Source organism: Carassius auratus, unplaced genomic scaffold (assembly GCF_003368295.1).
Source record: "Carassius auratus strain Wakin unplaced genomic scaffold, ASM336829v1 scaf_tig00005476, whole genome shotgun sequence".
Lineage (NCBI taxonomy): Eukaryota > Metazoa > Chordata > Actinopteri > Cypriniformes > Cyprinidae > Carassius > Carassius auratus.
In genome coordinates, this window is record NW_020523667.1 from 10,420 (window position 1) to 21,687 (window position 11,268).

The 11,268-nt window shown below is 36.5% G+C and overlaps 1 pseudogene; it reads right to left on the reverse strand.

Moving 5' to 3' along the window:
- Positions 1-7,836: 7,836 nt before the first annotated feature.
- On the reverse strand, positions 7,837-11,049 carry LOC113070961 (ras GTPase-activating-like protein IQGAP1; annotated as a pseudogene).
- Between the last annotated feature and the right edge of the window lie 219 nt (positions 11,050-11,268).

Sequence of the window (11,268 nt, forward strand, 5' to 3'; positions counted from 1 at the left end):
TATAGACCAAAACAGAGGAAACCTAATATACAGTATAATCAGTGAAATGTATATTATGTACAGTGCCAGCAAAGTGGAGGAGGATCATTTCTGTTGAACTCACACTGTCTATTAAAAGAACTAAACTAATTTAATAAACAAGCTAATAAAATAATGAATAAGCATGTGTCTTCTGTATTGCTATAACCTTGAACTACTGCAAAACAAATATTACCAAACATATCTGAAATGATACAAAGAAAAAAATGGTTTATTCTTAGAAAGAGATAGAAAGAACATGCTTACCTCACACACTTTCTCTCACAAAACAAACAGACTCACTTTATTACTGCTGGGCTGGCATCTCCCTGTGACATTGTGTCAATGCCAGAAACCACACATTGCCTAATGACTCCCTAACAAGACTTTTCATTTTCTTACAACAGAGCTCCAGTCTTTATTGAATTAAAGCTTCTGTTGCCGACTTTAAAGCCCATCTCTCTCTCTCTCTCTCTCTCTCTCTCTCTGAATCTTCCCATTATTTTGTCCTTGCTCTCTGGTTTTCTAGCCTTTATCTGTTTTCTTTCTCTGTTTCTTATCTTCTGCATCAAACAGAGATCAATATAATTCATACAAAGCACTGGTTCTTCAGTACTAAGTCGATACTAAAATAAAATAAAAATAAATAAATTAAATATGCCAACTTAACCAAACTATTATTTTTAAATACGTTGATAAGAATAAGTGAGTAAATTGATAAGGAAAAAAATGCTTTAACAGCTTTAATAATCGCACCTTGGCAAAGGACTAGACGAATAAAAAATGTACAAACTGATTTAAAAAAAGTTGGGACACCTGTAAAAATTGTAAGTAAAAAAATGAATGGAATAATTTACAAATCTCATAAACTTATATTTTATTCACAATGAAATGTAGATAACGTATCAAATGTTGAAAGCGAGACATTTTGAAATGTCATGCCAAAATATTGGTTCATTTTAGGTTTCATGAGAGCTACACATTCCAAAAAGTTTGGACAGGTAGCAATAAGAGGCCGTTCAATTTAAAATGTTCATATAAGGAACAGCTGGAGGACCAATTTGCAACTTATTAGTCTATTGGAAACATTAGGTATAAAAAGAGCCTCTCAGAGTGGCAGTGTGTCTCAGAAGTCAAGATGGGCAGAGGATCACCAATTCCCACAATGCTGCGCTGAAAAATAGTGGGGCGATATCAGAAAGGAGCTTCTCAGAGAAAAATTGCAAAGAGTTTGAAGTTACCATCATCTACAGTGCATAATATTATCCAAATATTCAGAGAATCTGGAACAATTTCTGTGCGTAAGGTTCAAGGTCGGAATACCATACTGGATGCCCGTGATCTTCAGGCCCTTAGACGGCACTGCATCACATAAATAAATATACTGTAATGGAAAACACAACATGGGCTCAGGAATACTTCCAGAAAACATTGTCAGTGAACACAATTCACCGTGCCATTCGCCATTGCCGGCTAAACTCTAACAGGTCAAAAAAGAAGCCATATCTAAACATGATCCAGAAGCGGCAGGTGTTTTCTCTGGGCCAAGGCTCATTTAAGATGGACTGCGGCAAACTGGAAACAAGAAGCTTGTATTAGACAAGAATTCCTATTCCTAAACTTGAAGCAACTTGTCTCCTCAGTCCCAAGACGTTTGCAGACTGTTATAAAAAAGAAGAAGGGGATGCCACACAGTGGTAAACATGGCCTTGGTCCCATCTTTTTTAGATGTGTTGATGCCATGAATTTAAAATGAATTTTCCCTTGAAATTATACATTTTCTTTAGTTTAAACATTTGATGTCATCTATGTTGTATTCTGAATAAAATATTGAAATGTTTAAACTTCCACATCTTTACAAAATGTACAATGTCCAAACTTTTTTGAAAATCGGGTTTGTATTAAATTAATATATTCATGAACATTCATTGAAGTTAACAAAAATTTTTGAGCAAGCCTATTTTCTCGATTCAAATTGAAAGCTACATTTTATTGTTTTTATTTCTATATTTTAAAACACCATTTTTTTTCGATTATTTAGTTATGTATTAATTAATGAATTCATTTATTTTTTATGAACTATAATTAGACTGCTAGCTTTTGTCAAATCAGATTGCGCTAAATGCTATGGCGCTAATAGGATTCAGTCTGTTGGTGTGTAAACCTCTTTTGGTGTGATTTATTTATCCTTCAAGAAGAAAATGGAAATTAATTAATGTTCCTTCTGAGACCAGAAGAAATATTTGTGTTGTCGTTTGAAGTTGCTTAAAAATGTTAAGTTCGTTATACTTCAAAGAATTGCACAGTTTCAAGCCTCGGTCGAATTTAAATCTGATAGATCTTAAATCCCCTCAAGTGAGATGTAGTCAAGAGACAACACGAGCAGCCGTGTGCGAATACACACGTGCACTTACCACGTGTCTGAAAATGTTGTTCATGTAGGCCACTGCTGACAACAGCACTAAATCAGACACTTTAAGTTTGCAGGGTTCATTTACTGTTCTCTCAACACACATGACATGAAACTGACTTCACTGAACATAAAACTGACTGCAGATTCATCTATCGATCCACTCTGAAAACCTTGTTCATTCACTATCTTTTTTAAGAGTGAGAAGAAAAGCTGAAAAAAAATAAGCTTCTGCTAATCTTATTAGACTGATGGGTGAGAAAACATCAAAGTGTGTGAAATATCCATTGGGTGAGCATGTGAGTGCATCTATTCAGCCTTCTGTAGAATGGACAAAATGGTCCAGTTCTCCACGAGGCACACTGTATTCAGACAAGCACCAAAGTTTAGATGAGAAGTGTGCAAGTACGTGCTTGTTTGTGCTATACATTTAACGGCCTTATTTCTGAAAATGTCTCCAAAATATTAACTATTCTACTAGTTGTTGTCCAAGTTGTTAAAAGACTAAAATAAAGAGATAAAGAACGTTACATCATTTCTTAATTAAAAGTTATATACAAATAAAACAATCCATGTACTGTAAAGGTACCATGCTGCAATTGTATCTCTTCATTTACCTTGATACTTACAAGCTACTCAAAGGAACTTACCATGAGAATACAATGGTATTATAATGAAACCATGAACATAGCCTTAGGATGAAACTGTAAAAAAAAAAAAAAAAAAAAAAATTACATTCATGGTCTTTGGGGTCTCAATTTTGCTCTGTTCATTAATGCTTTTACTCCACATCTGTGCATGCTTTGGTGAACTTATTGTATTTGTTAAATTTAAATAAATAAAAAAATACATATTTTATTTATAGGTTTTTATAAAAAAAAAAAAAAAAACAACAACAAAAAACCCCCCCAGCTATTTATGGAATAATTTTACTTATAAAAGACCCACATTTCTAACCTTTAGAAATGAAACAAAAAAATAAAAAAATAATAATAATAATAATATATATATATATATATATATATATATATATATATATATATATATATATATATACATACATACATACATATATATATATATATATATATATATATATATATATATATATATATATATTATATATATATATATATATATAATATATATATATACCGCACAAAATGTCAAAAGGAAGTAAGCTTGACGCACAATCTATATTACAATTGAGCCACATTCTCCAAATATTCCTTGACATGCCACAGATTTAATTTAGCAGGAAACACAAAGTAGTCTTTATATTGGGTTGTTTTGTTTATTATGTTAATGTTAACGCAACATAATTTTTATGTTAATGTAAATAGAATTGATTTCAATTTTGCCAGGTGCACAAGTTTGTGTGTGTGTTTGTGATTATTTGGCAGTCTTATGGGTCATTTGTCATTTCATACAGTACCATATGTTTCTCTGCAGTGTTCCAGAGTCCTGTGAAGAGACTTCACACAAATCAATTCAGGACAGATAGGAGAGATAGAGAGGTCCCATGAAACCCAGACTGCAGATCATAACCACTGAAAACTGTCATCAGTTGTGGATGATATACGTTTCATCACACATCTCTAGCAGACAAGTAACAGCAAATATAAGTCCTTGATCTGAGCTCAATTCTCAACACACACATTAGAAGCACAGAGATACTGTAGAAGTTCACTGCACACACATGAACCAGTTCACCAAATCGAACTGAACCATCTAAGATAGTTTATTACTAGGGCCGGGACTCGATTAAAAAAATTAATCTAATTAATTAGAGGCTTTGTAATTAATTAATCGAAATTAATCGCATTTTAATCGCATATAATATTTGACCTGAGAACAGTGAGAAGTAATTTTTTTTTTTTTCACATGGATTTATAGTATACCATTGAATAATGACTGAATACATAAGCTTAAGCAACAAAATATTGTTTATTTCTGTTCAACCAAGTCTAGCAGACCAGTGCAATTTTTGCCATGAAGTGTAGCAATAGCATATTTAGAAACAATTTAGAAATAGTACATTTCAGAAATTCAGGAAACTTATAGGTGCTGGAACCTTCTGTAAAGTGTTTAAGTAAAACACAATACTGTCAATTACATTCAGAACATTGGAAACCCTGACTATTTAGAAAACATCTCTCTGTTGCTTCAGAGGCCATAACATACTCAAGTCCAACTCTCAATAACCTTGGCCAAAACAATAAAGAGTTCAACATAAACTGTTGCACCAACAAAATAATACCTAGTTCAACATAAAGTGTAAAGTCCACGCTAGCTGCTATATGTTTTGCGTTGAGGTGATACTTGACGCTCGATGTGCTGTGGTGATATGCGAACGCTAGTTGGTGCTTCAGTATAATAGGTCCACCGAAATAGTATTATATGTGACATCATTGCGTAATTATGTGAATTGTTGAATCGTTTCATTGAAATAGACTGTATGACAGAGCCAGTTCCCTAAAAAAAGACTTGTCATCACTAGCAGAACTGCAAAATACTGCTTTCAAACAGGTTTCCTGAACACTCCCCTAATCTGCTATTGGCCAGTAAATCAGTAGCCCTGCCCCTAAACTCATGCAACAGGTTGAGGGAAATTAACCAACAAATGGGTTTGGTAAGAAAACAAAGAAAATTCTATGAACATTATCATCTAGTTTCCTTCTCCTCAACTACAATTACACAAATCATTTGTCATGTCAATAAAGCACATTAAACCTTAAGTTGATAGTGTAAATGCTGTGAGCCTGAAGGAATTAAACAACTATTATGCAAGCTGTGCTAGATACTGCGCTTTATATGTGGCATTTTCACACACATTCACAGTTCAGTGTTCAGCCGAGGGTGGGAAGGCAAATTCCCACTGAGTGTTTAATGTAACTTCTCTGTTTGGGATAAAGTTCACGTTCATATGCCTCAGTTGGCTCCTCTGCCTCAGGAAAAAAATTATTTGAAAAGTGTGAGAGAGTTAAACATTCATCCTTCAGTAATTAAAACCCTGCTGTCACCATAACCTTGCACTCTCTCTCACACACAGACACATGCACACACTTTATATTTGCAGTTCAAATTGAACCACTATTTGCAACACATTCTACTTTACTAATTTAATGTATTTCGGAGAGAAAATGATATCTAATAAAAGAAATGTGTGGCAGGACTTGATTCTATCATCAAATATTAATTGGATGGTGAAAGTGGTTGTTAGAGTGCACACCAGCATGACTAAAAAGCTTTTTGGCACAAAAGAATCAAACTGTAATGTACACATAAGCATTTCTCTGTGTCTGTTCGTGGAGTTGACTAAGACACATGAGTAACAGGTAACAGTGATTGTCAATGACTGTGGCAAGCCTGAGGCATCGCCTGTGGCAGTCATGACCCTTGTGCTCCCACAATGCCTTGTTCATCTGTTCCCTCTAAATCCCCTTTACCTCCCTGCATGCTGTCACTTTCAATTTAAGCAGTTATTCAGTAAAACGTCATGCTCTATACCTTAATCTCTCAGGCTACCTGATTCTGCTGTTGCTCCTACAGATCTGATAGAAGACCTACATCATGGAGATGTCTATTTAACGTCTGCATTTACATCTGTGTATGCTCATCTGCGGTACGTTGATAGTACGTTTCCTCTCAGATATCAAATAGGCATTTAGCTTTTTTTTTTTTAAAGGGTCATATGATGTTGTTAAAAATAACATTATTTTGTGTATTTGGTGTAATTAAATGTATTTATGCGGTTTTACATTTAAAAATACACATTATTTTCCACATACTGCAAATTATTGTTTCTCCTCTATGCCCCGCCTTTCTGAAACCATCGATTTGTACAAAGATGATCGTTCGGAAAAGCGAGGTGTGCTCTGATTGGCCAGCTATCCAGTGCATTGGATTGGCTGAATTCCTCAAGCGTGTGACGGAAATGTTACGCCCCTTGCCATACTGTGATGTCGTGTGTGCCGGTGCGACAAGACAAAACCAATAAATCCCATTAAAAATTAGGCATTTGTTGTATCCATCTGGGATATAATTACTGATTATAATGACTTTTTACACGTTGTATTGCTTCGTGCCGCGTAAACATAAAACCATGTCTGCATTTGTGATCGGAGAAATGAAGAACAACAAGCTCTACTCTACACTGCTCAAAACTCATGTTTGAAACTTCAGTGGCAATATGTATTTTGAGACTTTAGTCTTTGAAACTTCAGGAATCTTATCTATTCACAAACAGCCTGTAACACTCCAAAGAGAAAGGAAGTTGTTAAAAACAATATCAAGGTAAAAAGCACTGTATATAAATAAAATGAATTAATAATTTAGAAGCATAATTAAATGTTTTGTGGTGACTTGTGGGTGAAATTTACAATGACAAAAATACAATTATAAAATGTAAAAAAAAAAAACAGTTATAACATTTCATTATTGCTATTTTGGAGAGATTTCACATTTTTCAACATGTAACGTGCATTTTGCAGAAGACATGCATTATATTCATAAATATGCACAGAATTCCACAGGCAACTCATGGCCATGCCATTTGAGGCTGATACTTTTTTTTTTTTATTCCTCTCGACTTATAAAGAAAGCAGTATGCCTTTACTGGTTCTGTAGCAGCACTTGTCTGTTATTTTAGAAAAATTGGACACTTTGCACAAGGCCATATATCAATTTCTCTAAACAAAATGGTTCCATAGTTGAGTTACAGGGCCTATAACTCAGCACTAAACACCCTCCCACTGGTTTGCCTGTGAACTCCCAGTACTCATCATATACAGTACTATATGAAACACTGAACCACAGGAAAATAAAAGCTACTTTATCAAAGCAAAACAATAACATTGGGTAAACACATAGAGAGCCGAGTGGCAATAATGCCGTCACAATAAAGTAATAAATCTAGAATATTCCTTCCCTCTTCTTCTCCTCTATTCTGGCTTCATATGCACATTTGGAGACAAGATGATTGCCGATGTGCAGTGAAGGGAAATAGTCTGCTGCTTTGGAAATGGCTATTTGAGTGAGACTGGAACAAGCTGAGACTGTAAGTACGTTTGGGTCCTGTCTTGATGGAAAAGCACATTTTAATAACAGCCAACAAGGCCTGAGGGAGACGCAGCACATATAGCAGGCAGATTAGATGTGCCTCAACACAACCCAGCCCCTTCATTCAATTGTCTGCCATATCTGAGAAAAAGGCCAATTTATCAGGTGGAAAATGCTGCTGTGCATGTTTTACTTCCACATCGAAAAGAACAAAGAGTGTAACAATTCCATCTTCATCTTTCACATTTGATTTGTTAAGCATTGCTAGCACAAATGAAGCCTAGTTTCTACAGTATAAACATTAGGTCACACTTTTATTAGTATAAAATTAGTCATTTGAAGAAATGTTATCTCTTCAACAACTCCCTTTCGTGCAGACGGGCTGCTGTGTACTTCTGCGATACCTGCTTACTCTTCTTCGCCTTATTGTCTCCAGGTTTCTTAGAAACTCTGTGTGTGAAGCGATCGCATTTTCCATAAGCTCAATGACAATTATCCAATCAGAGATAATGACATGAACTAAACTGGACCGTAGATACTCACTTGCCCTTGCTGGCTAAATTGTCCATGCAGGTCTTGATGTATTGATTGTAGTAGTCAATCTGCACATTGTAGAAATTGGTCTTGGAGTTCAGGGCAGCATTGGTCTGCTGAAGCTTCACCAATTCTGCCTTTCGCCTCTGACGGTATCGCTCTCTGGTTCCGGATGTCCTACAAACGTCAAAGAATAAATCAAGACGCTTTCATCTAAAATGAAATGGCGCATTTGAAATCCAGGGGGTCAGAAATTAATCTGACGGTTGTTTGTTCGAAATGGCTGCTTTCCTCTTCTACATCACATAGGCTACAACACACCACACCACACAAGGCCGATGAGAGAGAGAATAAAGTCAACAGTTGTGGAAACTCCAAGGCTGTCAAGGATCGAATGAAGTGATTATTTTCTCTTCAATACAGGTGCCAATGTATTTTTAGATGAGTCCGCTATGTTAGCAATAATAACAACATTACCTGCTTGAAGGAAAGGGTTGCCAGGTGTTCATAAACCACACCCAAGTGCTACTCAAAACTAGCTCAAAACGTTTCAAAGGGGGTCCTCCGGTAAGAATCACATTCCGGGGGATAAATACACATTATTGGGGTCGCTTTAACCATGGCAACAGTGATAAAGTGGCCCAATTCCACAGGAAACCCGTGGACTTGGCAATACTGTGATGGATGGTAATGTCTACAACGGACACAAGTACTTTTAAGTTGTCTAATTCGGCACAGTCTACCTGCTGTACTAACAATAGCAAGCCTCTGTGTATAAATATCCTTACAAGGACTGTATTATTTGTGATCTTTTTCAAAAATTGCTCATGAGAATTTTTTTGTTTATTGCCCCCCTCCTTCGAAATGTACACCCCTGCATAGGAAAGGTACCTTAGAAATGTCATTGATCAGATCCTGGTATTTCTTCTCAGGGTGAACTTTGCCCAACTCTCCTAGCCTTTGCAAGTTGCTCTTGATTTTGTCCTTCTTGCCTTGTAAGGTAAGGCTGTCATCCACAACTGGTTTGGCTTGCTTCATCTTCTCCGGGGTCTTAGCATCACGAATGGCCCGTCGCTGCATGGCACGCTGGTAATCGGCTTCCTATTCCAAAGAAAATGCTGATTTGAAAACGCAAAACTCTGATTTGATGAAGTTTTTATATATATATATATATATAACTTGAAGTTTTTCATTTGTAAATTCTGCAATTAAAGTACCTGTTCTTGTGTAGCAACCGTCTCCAGAATCTCAGTGAGTGTCTCTCCTGGCTGAAACCTGATCACATCTACTATGAGCCTCTTGGTGCTAAATGAGAAAGATCCATGTTAATTACTTGGCAAATAAAAATATTAGTTCTAAAACCTAGTGACCTACATAAGGCAGCAACTGTTTCCAGTACAACAGACTTAAATTACAGCCGATTGCCGAGCTAACATTTCTAACAATTCAGTCTAAAGCGACCTCTTCACAATCTTCGATAAACAACAAATACCAAACAACAGACTGAAGTCATTAATTTCCAATGTAGAGTAGTGCAGAAGCTGCATGAAGTCCCGACTATATGTCTATACAGAAATTTTAAGATCCAATTTACGCTTTGGACGCATTGAAATATGATTTGTTATGTGATTCTTTTAAAATGGGCAGTTATGGATATTTATGTCCAAAATAATTATTTGTAATTTATAATTTACATTGATTAGACCTAGAAAACCTGCTTCTTTAAGACATACTGGTGGTTATTTGTTTTGTGGGAATATTTTCATGCATTCATGATACACAAATTTTTGCAACCCTTGAAAACTCCGTCCAACTTCCAGTGAAGGGTGAAAACCATATTCAAATATTAGAAACAGGGGAAGGTTTGCATTAGTGGATTATCTTCTCTGGGAAGAAAACGTACTACCAGAGAATTTGGTACCTCACTAGGTTTTATAACAGAAGAATTCGAGTAAAGCATTGTCCTTACTTGAGGAGGAGGGTCTTGGCATCCATTTCAACATTGGCCTCATCAGGAACATCAAATTTGTTGGTGAGGGTGAGAGAGACTTCGGTCTTACCCATCATTTCCTTATTAGGATCATCAGCGGGGAGTGGGCTCTCACCTGCGAGGGAACAACAGTCGATCACTCTGACTCTGCAGGACCTCGGCGTCCTGAGACATTGAAGATTATCTCAGAGACTCACCTATTAGAGACTCAATGGTGGGCACCTCTCCCAGGTCATCTAGCAGCTCATGAATAGGATCATTGTGGTCTGGTGCGATGGCATCCTGGTGATCTAGCAAGAGCTAAAGAAGATACCACAATATATTCAGTATTTAAAACCAACTATACTCAATTTTGTTGGTATAAAAAGACTACTTTCTATTGTAATTAGTGTAGCGATGCTTGAAGCACCACTTGTACAGAAGTCACGTTCAAACCGATCAGCTTTCTGCTGCTCCACGTACTGAATTTTTGACACCAACTTAACACCAAATGTATTTATTTTTCCACACCTTAAGTTTCAAATAGTTACCGTGTGAGTGTTGATGATCTCCCCAATGGAAATGTAGATCACAGGCTTGGTCAAGGTGACCAGGTCAGAGTATTGATCCACATTGAACTTGTCTTCCAAAGAGGGGCGTCACAAGCAGACAAAAAGAAACGTCTGGGAGATAGAAAATTTCTTGCATCAGTACGGAAATAAAGAAACAAACAGAAGCACTTTGATGTCACTTGTACCTAAATTTCTGGTAGGAGTTAGAGAGGTATTCATTGATTGGTTCAGATGGGCGTTGTCTCCGAGGAACATCTTGTTGGAGGCTGCATGCTGCAACATTTTGGCAATTGATCCAGGTTTCGCCTCTGTTCGTTGGTCAGCTGTCCTCCAGCCGATAGATCGATGATGTCAAAGGCATCAGGAGCCACAATGGCAGGGTTCATGTAGCGGTAGTACAGCAGGTTGCCCACAATCTTAAAAGATAATAAGGATGAGTTTACCCTCCTTTTTTTAAGCAAACACAACATCGGTGCAATTTTTTTATTTTATATGTTTCTATCTTTGTGCAACTAAAGATCCTCTGCTTCTACAAAGGGTAAACCAAATTACTGACAGAAAGAGAAGCAGCAAGGCAAGAATATGAAAGACGTGGCTCACCTGTGCAGGGTGCTCATCAAAAATCTTGAAAAAGGTATAAGCAAGGGCCAAGAGGACAGCTGGAGCCAGGCCATAAGAGAACGAGAGAGACAGAGCATGTGTAG